The 15369-nt window shown below is 37.1% G+C and overlaps 1 protein-coding gene across 3 annotated transcripts in view; it reads right to left on the reverse strand.

Annotated features, from left to right (window-relative positions):
* Positions 1 to 12075, reverse strand: part of enox1 (ecto-NOX disulfide-thiol exchanger 1) — a 140012-nt gene extending 127937 nt beyond the window's left edge. For 2 of the 3 annotated variants that reach the window (XM_057336773.1, XM_057336772.1), the window contains exon 1: positions 11920 to 12074. The gene's annotated coding sequence lies outside the window, so the exon portion shown is untranslated. Of the gene's footprint in view, positions 1 to 11919 lie in introns of all 3 variants that reach the window. The other variant, XM_057336775.1, reaches the window with a different exon arrangement.
* Positions 12076 to 15369: the final 3294 nt, after the last annotated feature.

The following is a 15369-nucleotide window of genomic DNA, read 5'->3' on the forward strand; positions in this document are numbered from 1 at the left end:
TTCCAACATAAATTTAAAAACAAGAAACAGATGGAGAATTGTGTGTTTCTGTCAAAGTCCATGCAGCATAACTAAAACAAAAATCAATAAAATTATGCATTATGTTTACTGTAAACGTTGAGTAGGGTTGTAACAATACATCAATGTATTGCATATACTAAAATTTTAAGCAGCTGTGGCAATTCCTTTTACGACATGACATCAGTTTAACAGTACCCTATTGGTTCAGCTGCCGACACGTGACCTGCGTCAACATTTTAGATGAAGTTTTCTCCAGGCTTTAGCTTTCCTAACTTCCTTTCTTTTAAGGTTTATTTTTAAGTGACGTTTATTTTTTCAAGGGTTTTCAATTTAAAGGTTAAATTAAAGCTTGAACGTGTCAAATATTTAACAAAATAACAAATATTATTGAAAATGGTTAATTGTAATAAATCTGTTATTCGAATTTCTCCACTCCCGAGTATGCCGTAACTTTAATACAATTGTTCTATTTATTCCTTGTCTCTAATGCAGGAAATGTCACGGACTGGCAGAAGAACCCAAATGCAGGCAGACAGTAAGGGGTTAACAGACTTTATTTTAACAAAGAAACAAAAGACAAAACAAAAACCCACGAGGGGGTAAATGACAAAGTAACAAAATAATGATACACACAACAGGACCAAGGCTAACTAAACACTAAACTAGACAATACTTTGACAAAGACTAAACTAAACACTTACTGAAACAGGAACAGGGAGCACATGGAACGTAAAGCAGACATCAACCACGGGTAAGCTCGACAAACGTACACTCAACGCAATCCAAAGGCACAAGACAAAGAAACATGAGGGTATAAATAGAGAAGACAAACGAGGGATAACGAGCAGGGGCAGGTGTAGAACATAAGACACAAGAGGGAGACAATACCGGAAACGAGAGGGGCGGGACCAATGACAAGACCTGAGAAAACACATGAGATGTCAAAAAACAAACATCTCATGGTCTTCTCACATAAAACCTAAGGCTTTGCCATGGCTCTGCTACAGGACCAAGAAAAACATGACTAAGGAAGCAGAGCCATGACAGGAAATAATTCTGGAAATATCCCTTAACAGCATGTGTGAAGCTACCCCCAATTGTGCCCACTTGCTCTGGAAATGCTATTGATTTTTGTGTCTCCAGAGTCCTGAATCTGCTATAAATAAAGCAGAATACATCAAAAGATTTACACTGCATTTACATCTTATGGCACAAAAGCAGTCTTGACGATCTGCTTGGTTGCTTTGCTGTTATCTGCACGTACCTTTTTGAACTGCCATTGCTGGGCATGCCATACAGAAAGACCTAAAGTATTTATATTTCAAATCATGACTGCAATCAAAGAGGCAGAGGCAATTTAAATCTGCCTTCAAGGTAGACATAGAGGATTCAATCTTCAGAGATCTGCATTAAGACATTTTCCTGGTTTGAAATGTGTACTGATATTACATTATTGTCCTAGCATTCTTCAGGACGGCTCTTCTGGATAAGATTTACAGATAAAAAATCAGGGATATAGCAAACAAAGAATTTCCACAGACAATCACCCCCATCACCATCCCAAGCACGAAGCTGCATTATGGAGGTCGACACCCCATGGGAATAAAGCGAGACTGCATCCAATAAAGAGGATTATAGATTCTGTGCGCCCAAGTGTTTCCAATGAAATAACCACCTCCTGCAAAAGTCATTAAAATTTAAACCATCCTTTCTGAGGGATATCACCATGCAGTATGCATTTCCCCTTAGAATGAGTGAAAAGCAATCTCTGTCTTGACACTGTGCAGTACGCTGAGACTGGAGTGAGAAGCGAGCTTAATGGTTTAGGTTTACATGCACTGGGTCAGTGTGGAGTAAGAGTGTAAAAGTGTGTTTGTAGAAGAGAGAGATATTTCTGAGTACACATTTCACATGTCGTGTCCTAAGCTGCTCTGAGAGGAAGCGAGATAATGTTACACATATTTTTGTAGGGTCTATTTTTGGGTGATATCAGATGGTTGATAAAACATTAACAGGGAAACACCAGTGGCCTGAGAGAGAAAATCTTCTGGGTCTTTATAGTCTGATGTTAACTTAATTTTTAGAAGTCTGAAGAAAATGGTATGGTTAAATATCATCAAAGAATAATGGTTTACACTGCCAGTAAAATCAAATACTGTATGTTTTTATGTTTCTTTGCCATTGCAAGTATATTTGCCAAAACATCTTGAATGTCCTTGAGTAACCCAGCTTGCAGTATATCTGGTTGCCATAAAAAATAACTTTACATGCTGGGTGCTTCGCTTATTTCATAATATTACATTACGGGTTCCAATTTTGTGGGTATTTTAGCCTATTTGATGGAATGGGCTGCAAATTAGTTTGCATTATTCGTCATTAGATTATGTTCATTAATTAAAAGATCATTAATTGAAATGGGCATCTCTAACTTCAACAAAAAAGATTCCCAGGCATTTATTTCCCTTCATACCCTTTGAATACAGGTTTGTGAGAAAAAAAACCTAAATATAATATTCATCATGCAACTGTCATTGAAATTGCAAAGGCATTGCGGTCCCCACCTAAGCGTTCTGAGATCAGCCTAAAGCCTCTAAAAGCTTTTTAAAAGATCCTCACCGCCTTACAAAACACACTCAGTAGTCTTTAGGTGCTGCTGCTGCTGTTTCATGCTTGAGGGAAAACTGAGTGAGTTGTCCACATAAATTGTTTTGAGGTAGATTGGACAGGGAAGGAGATTTTCTCATGTTTCATTTATGAAGCGGCATCCTATTTTTTCTCTGTTCCTAGCTGTGACCTTGTCATCCAAAATAAATAAAAAATAAAAAGTACTGACCAGTCAGACTAATTAATATTCAGGCCTTTTAAGGAGGCTTGTGCTTGTTGCTAAGCAACCTGTTAAATTCCCTTTCGAGAAGGTGTCAGATTCTCGGCAGGTACACGTGTACATCAGCGTCTGCTGATCCGTTTCATTCATTGAGGTTCTCTGACTGAGCTCTCTTTACACTGATCTGCCAAAACCAAAGACTATTGAATCCATTCCTCATCAAAACAGTATACATAGCACTCATGGATCATCCAGAGGGTTCACAGTATGTACCATTGTGTGTGAAAATACGTTGTGTTATTCTTTTTATTATTTGTGAAAACAATGAGAACTGACTGATAAGGAATTATTTCAAGAATGCAGAGAAACCAAAGATCTATTTAAAGCAGTTTATAGTACTACTTGACTGGCATGTCTAAATCAGTATCGTGAGCTGTGACGTCAAAGCAGACATAGAAAAATATTCATGCTTTAAAAAGCTATAAGCCCTTTAAGACAACCAGCCAACAGTGCTAAACGTGACGAACACTGATCCCAACAAACAGTTCCATACTTTTAAAAGCAGTCTCACACACATTTGAATTTACTGTAAGTGGCTTATACTGATGCTTTTTTGTCTTATCATAAAGGCGGTACATGTATAGGTCCAGAAAAATATGCATCAGGGCTTGGTGTTATGACAGTATATATTATGCAATGGTAGAAATACTGTTTGTCACTAATGTGTAGAAATTTGGGTTTTCATTGCATACAGTACATAAATATTGGTATGGCTATCAATGAGCAGGACCGCCTTATGTTATTTATGAAAGCGCAAAGAACAAACATGGAGTAATAAAGAATGTGCTGCTGTTGTTAAGTCTGTGACGTGTAGATGTTTACGGTTGCCAAGCAACGTCACATCCTACCACTTTATATATAGAACTAATGTGCGTTCACAGGTGCTTGTGTGTGCATCAGTTATATTACAATAGCTTCAAATGTTTTAAAATTATCGTTTTTTATAATTTTATTTTAAAAAATTTTAATTATTTTATTCACCTAACAATTTTAAAAACCTATCAAAAGACATGACATTTAAAATTGAATTTTCTGTATAAATGACACTATATTGTGATGTATTACTGTCGTACAGGCTAAAATTAACCACACTATGATAACAGATTTTTTTACATACTATCTAAGCCTAATGAAAACATTTGACATAAAGAATGTATTGCCTATCCCTGATTTGTGTGTCAATGTCATTAGGGGTAGAGCAACGACATGGGCTTATTAAAGTGATGCAGCGATGTGCGCAGCTTCATGTCTGATGCACAATTCAGTGTGTGTGCCAAACCTTGCTGCAAGTCTTCAGACTGCAGCAATTGTCCCTCTCAATAATAGAGAGAGAAAGACTACAGATGACTCACTTTGTTCTCTCTTAAAGTTATTTCTCTGCTACATTCAGCTTACATCTATTCCCAAAACAATCTAGGTAAGAGAAATTGCACAGAGATGAGATTTTGACCGTGAGGTGTACCCTGCTCAAACACAATCAGCCCTGACTTTGTTTCATTTGAAAGTCCAACATAAAAGGCCATCTCTGTTTACAGAAGCCATAGCCAGAGATTCTCCACTGATCACTCAGGTAGTCAAGCCAACTTAAAGAGAAAAGCAGACCAGTACATTTTAATGTATAAAGAAATCTTATCATCCAATGTAGATCTCAGTGCTTTGGATCATTCATCCTGGATCCACAGCACTAGAGAAGAGGACAGTGTGGGGTGTTACTGACCAAGAGAGGGCTGTACATGTACATTTACATTTAGTCATTTAGCAGACGCTTTTATCCAAAGCGATTTACAGATGAGGGAAACAATGGAAGCAATTGGAACAACATAAGGACAACAAAAAGTATAAGTGCAATAAAAGAAAATTGGTCTCACATAGCCTATCACAGTATACAGAGCTAAGGGTTTTTTTTTTTTGAAAGTATAAAAGAGATAGAAGTCAGAACTGATCAGTCAGGTGTTGACGGAAGAGATGTGTTTTCAGACGGTTCTTAACGATGGCTACAGAATCTGCTGATCTTGTAGCAGCGGGCCGATCATTCCATAAATGTGTAACCGATCCCGAGAAGGTACGTGAGAGAGATTTTTTACCTTTTTGGAATGGCACCACAAGACGTTGTTCCTTTGCAGAACGTAGGCTGTGTGTTAATTTTCCCATTTCAAGTTACAGCATCTACAGTATAGTACCATCTGACATTTCCCATGCTTTGACCCCCAGATTAAACAACATATCGTCGCTGTCGGGCGCAAACCTCCTATGTCCAAATTTGGTCAATTTCATATTTTTTCACAAATCGATGCTATTGGTCAGTACCCATGTGGGTCTGTTATTTTTACAAATTATTAACCAATCTAAAGTGTTGAAAATAGCTTGAGAGCAAATCTCTTAACTCCATTGGACACTTCAACTGTCTGAGAAGTCTCGTAACTCCACCTCTTCTTCACTCCGTGGGAGCTTCTCGGCATTACGTCTCCTGATTGAAAGTTTTTAGACAATAACGAGTGAAAATAGTTAGGTTAGATACATTTGAGTAGGCCTGTTTTGTTAAAAATCGATAGCTGTAATGCTTCGGTGCAGAAGGAAGCCTGTGAGCCACGAAGGTAGTTTGCGAGCAGATTCGGCTAATTTCCGACTATTAGACAGCGTAGTCAGCTCATCATTTTTTGTATTACATCACTTATAGTTCTTAAACCTTTAAAATATAGTTTAGGAAGATGTATGTAACCACAGTCGTTAGCTTTGGTTAACGATTGAAGCCTTTTCTCTTGTCAAGAGGCTCAACGCGACCGCAGACTTTGATGAACACTGCTGGCAGCAGCGACGTCTGTGTCCGTACCATTCTTATCAATGACAGCGTAATCTCGTATCTCCCTGCTCCCAGATTATAAACCTTGTATCTCCGATTAAACATGGTTTTGGGGAAATGTTGTGTTAATGTTGGTACACAACAGTATATGATAGCAATATAAGGTATAATACCAACTTTAACGATACAATGTTTAATAACTCAAAAAATATGCAGTTTTTTTAACTTCCTGAAAAATAATGGTTTTGGAGATACGAGGATTCTGCCTGACAGCGACGATATGCTATTATTTAGGTATCTGCTATACATTTTTATAGGAGATAACTTGCTTAGCAGTTGACCTGAAAGCCCAATCTGAAAGATATAGTAGTCCTTATGCGAGGCTGACAAACCAAAGCATACTTGTTTTGCACTGTATGAATTTTTGTCATGGATTTGTGTAATGCATTTGTGTCCATATGAATATGTTTTGGTCATTTGCTGTGCACGATCTATGGTCCTGTGCTTTATATAGCCATTATCACAATTGTCTCCCCTCCCCCAGTTTTATAAGCCTTTGTCCTTGAACAGGACAGAGGGAGTGGAGATGAAAGCCACGTTTGAAGAGATGGTCAGATCAGACTATCAGTGCAATCATGCAGCGTCTGCCCATTGACCCATCATATGTGAATTAGTTGAAAATACAGGAGGGGGATGGTACATGGTAAGTCTAGAGATGTACAGCCTATAAAATGAATACATGCAAAAACTATTCAAACCTTTTTCCCAGTAGGAAATGCGGAATAAAATTATGATTTTATTTATTCACCCTTACATTAAATTGTTGCAAAAACCATGCACATTTAGCATGTGTAGCAGTGCTTAACTTGACTTGACAGTCACTGTGAACTTTTTGTCTATGAGAAGAGGTGCATGAAGATACTTTCAAAATATTTACATTTTGAGTCCAATGGGAAAATAGCAGCACATGTCTGGAACGACGTGAGGGTGAACTTTTCATTTAGGGAGAATAAAATAATCTAGAGAAATCCCTGTCATATAAATTAGACCCTTGGCTTTGGACACATTAACTCCAGGTGTGTTGGACTGAAACACTGCTGGCGACCCCCATATAGCATTATAGAGTCTGTCATAGAGGTCAAAAGAGGTTCGCTGTTACAGCATATATAACCAATGGTATCAACAGAGAGAGCTTTCAGAGCCATGATATCTCACATACAATATACATTTGCAGTGCAGTAATAAAGAAATGAAACTATGTTTTAATTATTTTATATTTATTTATAAAGCTCCGTCCACTCTCTTCTGGGGCTTTTATCTTAGCTGCTGTTTTTTATTTAGGCAAAAGGTATGTGGCACCTACACTTTCAATCAAATCAAAGTTATAAATGCTATTTATATAGTTATAGTTGGGTTCATGGCTGTAAAATACGTGGGGGACATGTCCCCCTTACTTTCAGATAAAGATGATTCTGTCTCCCGCACTATTCGACACACCGCCGCTGGGGCAGGTGACGGGAAGGAGTTCAGAGCGAGGAGCCTGGAGCAGGAGGAGCCGAATGGAGACCCAGAGGAATATATTATATATATATATATATATATATATAAGGGTCAAGTCAACTGACAGTGTCCCGGTCCGCCCCACTTTCAAAATGCTGGCTACGCCCCTAACTATAGTTGGGTTTTGCAATTCACTGTCTATGCATCATCTGTCACCTCTTGCTATACTTTCTCTGTCCCTCACATTCTCCAATAATCAAAGCAAGATGCCACTTTGCACTTTGTTTTATATCTTCCAGATCAGCTTTTATCAAGTTGTTTCTGTTGTGTTGCAATGTGCTGGATTAAACCCAAGACCTAATGTAAAACAAGGAAATGGTGCAATCTGATGCTTTTAGCTTCAGAGAGATGCTATCTTACTCAATCTATGCATATCCAATGATGTAGTGCAAGGTCAGTACACTGGCTGCCATAATGGAAGACTTTGTATTACAAATGAAGCTGGGGAAATACAAATTAAACTGAAAGTGAATAACAATAATGTTGAAAAGATCTCTAACTTTTAAATGTCTTAACATTGCAGAGGCAGATACTGTATATGCTAAGCACTTTTTTTTATTTTGTCGCCGAATGAATAAATAGTCTGACAAAATACTGTGAGAGAGACACACAGCAGAAACATGTCGGTGAAAAGTTTACTTTACAGCCAACAATTCTCATACCCAAATCCAGATTAAAAATGGTCCTCAAAATTGTCATAAAAGGTGAGATGTCATCATTTACGCGACCTCGTTTTGTTCCAAACCCATGTGACCTTTCTTCTACCTAAAAAGATGTTAGGCAGAATATTACGGCTTTACAGCACCAGCTCCCATTCACTGTCATTGTATTGAAAATTCTTTAGAAAGAAAGAAAAAATGACAATAGAGTTAGTAAATGATAATTTCATTTTTGGGTGAAGTTTTTTTCTTTTAACTCCCATTTCACAAGTTTATATAATCTTAGCATGGTAATGTGGTGAACAGATTTGGCTTGCTGTCTGCTATAGAGGGGCTTGGAGAGAACTACCCCTGGACTATTGCAGATAATTATAGGTAAAAAGAGAAGGAGAGGAGGAGGAAAGAGTAGTAATAAATGCAAGAGGATGCTTTTAGATCCCCATAATGATTAGAAGATTAGATGAGCATACCCCTCCAGCTTAAGCGTTTAACAACTTCATATTGGTACTGTATATTTGTAGGCAGGGGTTTGTGTCTGAATGATAATCTCTTATGCCAAAGGCTGGTAATAGGAAGACAGAGAGTCTGTTCCTTATCTCAGGAACCTCTGTCATTGAAAAACTAGAGACCCCACCTCTCAAAGCAGAGAAACATATCTCTCACAGCAAAAAAGATAAAAAAAGCCAGCGTATTCACCAAAACCTTGACATGGAAACCAAAGGGAGAAGGTAGACAGAAACATCCATTTTAACACTCAGTTTAACAGCCAAACCCTGCTGTTCTCAAGTCAACAGCCATCAAGGAAAAGGCGGGAATTAAATAACACTGTAAAAGCCACCCATGGACAATTAACTTTAGCAGTTAAAATGTGTAATTACAACAAAAAGCTAGTTGAATAGAAGGCAAGTACAGTCATTCATGGTTAATTATTGTAAACAACTCAGGGTTTTTCCTGGCTTAAATTGAGGCGGAGGTGGTGCCATCCTGATCTTGTACACACACACTTAGGCCTACCGTACCTCTAAGTGGCTTAACCAAAGTGACTTTGAGTTTGACATATTAAAAGTTCTAATAAAATTAGATAAAAATGACAATTATTAAGTTATATAAAACATTACTTTTATTCAACCAAACAGAAATGTTTTTTTAATCAGATAAAGCTTTTTATCATTTTCAACTAACTTTTCAGCGCACAATAGCCAACTGAATCAACCAGTCTTTCTAAATGAGCAAAGCTCATTCACATCTTGCATTCTCTGTGGTTCACTTTAAATGATTCAAGGATCTCTTATATTCGCTAGTGACTGAAAAGTTTAAATGAATCGGTTTAAATGAGTCATTCACGTGCGAGTCGTTCTGAACGCAATGTGCGTTCATACTGGCGAACTCGCTGAGTTCAGTATACGCTGATTAAGCGATTCAACGATCCAACTGCACAGCTAAAGACATTACAATGATGTACGCCATGTTAATTTAATAATTTCAAGAAATAAACGTACTTGGATGCAAAACAAACAGCCGTGAAACATAGGCTGGCTCTTGTTCTGCAACTCTTTCTAGCGCCTCAGTGTGCTGATAACGAAACAGCGCCTCCACTGTGGCATAATGTCGCAACTGCAGTTACAAATGATTGTCTGTTAAATGCACGCAGCATTTCTTGTGAAGACTCACAACATAATTTTGGCGAGAGCCTGATGCGGCACGCCATTTGACGGAGGTGGCCGTCTTCAATTTCTCTATGCAGGAAAAACCCTGCAACTCTCTTTGAAAAGAAAACAAGTCTTCATTTCCAGCCATTGCACAGCGTGGTCTGCATGTACAGGATTATTTACACTTTTCAGATAACTGTCCGAACCAAGAGTACATGTTCTTCAAGATGCATTCGAGTGCAATCTAATCTAAGTAGGGTTTGGGACACATACAAGACATGTCTGTTTACATGGATACAACTGTGTAACTGGCATGTCATATTCTTTTAGATATCTGAGAAAAATCTAATTGCATTTCCAGTTTGCATTTTCTATATAGTTAAATTGTAATTGATTTGATGCCAAACTTTACTCAAGGGCTCTTAGAGCCCCCTCCCCTGGATAAAGCCAGTTATCGTGGCAGAGTATCCCTCTGAGAAAAATATCAGAACAGCAAAGGATTATTTTATATCTTCTGCTTTGAGATGCAATGACATACAGTCACTCCAGACAGCAAAATGGTGACTAAAGCTATTCTCACATGGCACATGCCTCCTCCAAAGGAATCATAATCTTGTGTTAAAATATGATAAATCTAATAATGACCAGCATCTCTAAAGTGAGGAGATAGCTGGTATGAGGGCCAGACGAGAAAAAGCATGCAGTGTCCTATATCTGTAAGTGAAAGTATGACAAAAAGTGTGAGTGTAGGAAAGCATTTAGTCTCTGCATGCACATACAAAGAGATTATGTGCCTGCAGCACAGAAAACAGGTGACTGTAATTTTCTGCAGTTGATCTTTACAACTGATGTTTATTTGGGGATTCATGCAGAGCCACCAGTAACAGGTAATGAGAAAACAGGCTGTAAAAGAAATTGTGCCCTATAAGTGCCAAGTCAGCATAATTGGAAGTTCTTTTGATCGATGGAAAAAGAACAACTGGCCAGAAGTGAGATTATACATATGATTCAAACAGTTGAAAAACAGAACCCATGGAAAGTATTACAACATTAAAATGCTATTTCAATTATTGATGATAATTTCATTGGAGAGGAAAGAAATCTGTAATGCATTCTTTTGTAGTATGACTGCATTTGTAAACAATATGAGTAGAAGAATGGATGTTTCCAGTAGGCCTACTCTCCTGTGCCCTGTATGCCTTTCAAATCTAAACTGCAGTATTGGCATTATGCTATTAAATCATCACAAACCGATGCTTTATTTTATTGCTTTCATCTGCTATGAAGCCGGGAATGGGAATGTTTACTTTTGATTACTGTGACATAAACAACTAAATGTCCAGCGGTGAAACACATGCAAATCATTTTCACCATGACTTCAAGTATTTTATTAATACATCATATTAAATAATAGGCCAAGCCATGATTTTACTCAGTATTAAATATCATTATATATTTTGTCTTTACAGCTCCTTAATACAGGGTTTTCTTTCAACTTTGTCTGATTTAAGTTTGGATTTGAATATTTTGCATTGACTTTGCTAAGCCATCTGTTCAGCAGACATGTGGTTCCACAGCGAAAATTATAAAAAAGGAAAGAAAATATAATACCCTACAAAGTGAGAAATCAAACAGATGGTAGTGAGTAACTTTTGTTTCTTTAGAATGTAGACCTTTCTCCAGCAGGCAGAACTCTCTCCATGGTGCTGAAGCGGTTGCCCAGGTGACATGTTATCAAGGGCATCAGCCAAGAAGCAGAACACATACATACAGCAGCGCAAGCATCTGAAATCCCAAATGCGAAACGGCACTGAATACTTAAGCTCTTAAATAATTCGTAATAATGTTCTACACGTCACTTGTCCTTATAGCCTGTTTCTGAACATCGTCGAACCGAAAAACTTAGCAATAGTTTGTGAACGTTTTTCGCTTTAATAACCCGCTTTGTATCTTGCTATAAGTGAGGTCTTTCGCGAGGTTAGAGCGTGAAATAGACAATAGAGCGTGAAACTTACATTTAAAAAAAATTATAAAACATGTAACACGTAATTTAAAATATTCATACAGTCTCAACAAGTATTTCAACAAGTATAATATTAATTCAGTCTCAAGCCAGAGGCACGCAGCTTATTCGATTTTGAAAAATATTACAAAATAGATGCTATAATTAAATTCTCGTGCCTCCGGTAAATGTTATTGATGCTTCGATAGGGGGAAACATTGTGATGGAGCTCAGTCTGATGAAATGAGAAGAATAGAAACTAGCAGACGCTATAAGACCTGGGACGTACAAATGAAGCTAATACAGAAAACAGCAACAGTGAAGCTCGAAATAACGGCACTTACCGTTTTGAATAAAGTCTGTCCGATCCTTGCTGTGATTCGGTGTAATCCTGCAAAATAAACGTGAATGGAGCTGAATGGCGAAATGTTGCACGTCGCTGCTCTTCAGTGCTGGTGCATCTAACGGCACAGCTGCTGTTTCCACGCGCTTATTACGAGAGACTGAGAGGCGCGCGACACGGATCAGCGTGCACGAGTCCACAGCGAACTGCCTTCAGATGAACATGGATATTTCATGTGCAAAATACTTGAATAAAATTGATGTGTAAACCTTGTATCGAAGAAAGAATAAGAAATCTTGATATCATGTGAAGTGTTTTATGTGAGAGAATATAATAGCTCATACAAACTCATTTAGCTTTTTTGAACAAAATATTACATTGATTATTCCATGACACATCACAAGCATTAGCCTAACATAACACTGCAAGTGTGTTTCACAAAATTGTGGGTCCTGCAATGTGATTTGTAGCCTACAGAAAACATTTTAAAACTACCCCCAAATGAGCGAGGATGTTTTAATATTAATACTCTTTGATAACACTGTATGCATTCAGTAAAAACCAATTTAAAAGTTAAATTGTTATTGCTTATGTGTGAATATTCAGTAGCCTATAATTGAAAAAGCACACTATCTATGAGAAAACAGATACGATCACATGCAGTGTGATTAATTATAGAAGAAAAGGTTATTGTGCATAGATCAGACAGAGAGCACCATGGCTTATCGGGGCATAGGCAAAATTATCTAGTAATTGTACTCCCTCTGTTGGCCACAGACAAGCGGCTGTATTTGCAAAACGCTTTAAATGGCCACGACTGTCACTGTGACAGGGCATTAAAGCAACTGGAGAAGAGATGAAAATATTTGGTCTGACTAATCTATTAACAAATGACATTGTATTTTAAGTGCATTTACATTTTACATTTACATCACCAAAGTACAGTGCATTCGAGATAAACATAAGCAGTATGTAATTATATAATATACGCAGAGGTGGACAGTAACGAAGTAAATTTGCCTGAGTACTGTACTTAAGTACACTTTTTGAGTATCTGTACTTTACTTGAGTATTATTTTTTTCTGAGTACTTGTACTTTAACTTGACTACATTTGAAAGACAAATATCATACTTTTTACTCCACTACATTTACAAAAAGGTCCAAAAGTAGAAAATGGTTTCTATGCAGCGGGGTTTCCTGTGTGCACAATTTATCTGGCTTGCGATCTGCCAGGACCTTTTACTGTTGCCAAGTACTTCAGTTTTTCTAAGCTCGCGGTTTTCCGGCAAGCTTTGAATGGCCATTTGGCAGATTTTTTAACGCAAATCTGGCAACTCTGGGATCTTCCCCGCTAAACTAATGTAAACGTAGGCGCTGCTACATCGTTGATAGCGCTCTGAAAAGGCAAATAGAACATTAAAAGAGGAAAAAGGCACATGTTAAAGTGTGGTGTAATCATCTGTGGGTTACGATCAGTCAAAGATCGTTGAAACATTGTCATGAAAATGATCGGCATAACGGCTAAACGGTAAATAAGCATCACATACACCTTGAGCTACACGTGCGTGTTAACTTCTGATCTGCTGCTATATCATTTAAAGCGATTTGGAAAATGAATGATGTTTTTACTGAAGTAACTATAGTTGAAGTATTCCTGTTGAAATAAAAACAATAGAACCCTGCCCAAAATACAACATAACATGTAATGGATTTAATGGTTATAAATGGGAATTGTACTATGGATACTATGTTGTCTACTTGTATGTGATGGATTCTATTGCTGGGATGGTAAATCCTATTGGAATAAAACCCAAAACACACTACAAAGAGGAATTTAATTTAAAAATCTCATTCTAATTAAAAAATTCATTGTTTTTTTTCAGCAGGGATGGTATTTGCATTAAAACCACAGTATCCACAAATTTACCATTTTCTAAATATAGGAACCATACTCCAATTAATAATCTTTAGTAAAACCACAGCAACTAAACATACCATAGTTTCATTATATTCATTATTATACTAGCTATAGTTTATGTTTGTAGTTAAATTATGGTAATAAGTCCAACAAACACATGGCTTCTACACTTTACTATTTACAAGAACCTTACTACTTACTGGTAAATTGCTGCTAAAACTGGTAAAGGGAATATACAAAATAAAAGAACACTGCTCATAAATACATATAGGCCTAGGGGGCTAATGAGGATAATTAGGCTAAATGATCATACAGGATTATATCTAAACTAAACATATGTGTGCTAAACATATAAAGCTCTTAAAGGAGTTGCTCACTGCAAAATTTGCCCCCATTGACTTTCCATAGTAGGAATAAAAACTACTATGGAAAGTCAATGGGGGCAAATTTTGAAGTGAACTACTCCTTTAATACAACTGATACTGTGAGCTACTCAGTGTATTCAGTAGGTTGCTTCAGAGGCATAAGGTATACGACAATAAAACAATGCACAACTGACATAAAGGAAATTTACTTTTAATACTTGAGTACTTTTAAAAGCACGTACTTCTGTACTTTTACTCAAGTAAGAATCTGTCTTTACAACTTTTACTTGTAGTGGAGTAATATTTGACCAGTAGTATCTGTACTTTCACTCAAGTAAGGAAGTTGTGTACTTCGTCCACCTCTGAATATACGTATGTTCTCTTGGAATGAAAACCGATCATGACCTTTGCACTGTTAAAGTAATACAATTGAGCTAAACGTGGCGTGTTGTTCAGTTTTGTTCAGAGAAAGCTGTTTTAATAAGGAGTGTACATTAGTTGTATAATATTACAATATGTTAAATATATAATACATCTGACAACTTGCTCCAAGCTTATATAGCCTAAAAAATCTTTGCCCTTTGCCCTAAAATGTGTAACTTGGCCCAACCTCGTCTTTATTTTATTGGCTAGACCCTTGTAGGACAGGTCAACTTTTAACCTACTGTGAAATACCTTTATAGTGATTTCACCGGCTTATGTGTAGCAGTGTGGTGTTATCATGTTGTTGTTTACCCAACAGCTATTACAAATGTGATGACACGACTTTTAGGATAGAACAAAAGTCCTAATTTAAGACAGTTTTGAACTCCATTCTTCTGTCCGTTTTAGGAGGAAGTTTGAGGAAAGTGTTTGTGTGAAATCTGTCTGCTACAACAGATTATTTTAAATGCATTTTTTTTCAGTAACATTTCACCATAATTGTAATTGTGTTAGCACAAAACTCAAAATCACAAAGCATTCACATACATACAGTATGTATTTTAGTTGTATAAACTTTTCATTCACTGCCTTTCAAACTAGCAAACCTTATTTCTAATAAGACCAGCAATTAAGGCTAAACAGTCTTACTTTCCGGATTAGATGACTAACTTGTAAAACTAGTCCAAGCAGTTTATGCAACCTACTAAGGCAGGTCTGATAACTGTGTGTTGCTACAAACCATAG

This window comes from Triplophysa rosa, linkage group LG6 (assembly GCF_024868665.1).
Source record: "Triplophysa rosa linkage group LG6, Trosa_1v2, whole genome shotgun sequence".
NCBI lineage: Eukaryota > Metazoa > Chordata > Actinopteri > Cypriniformes > Nemacheilidae > Triplophysa > Triplophysa rosa.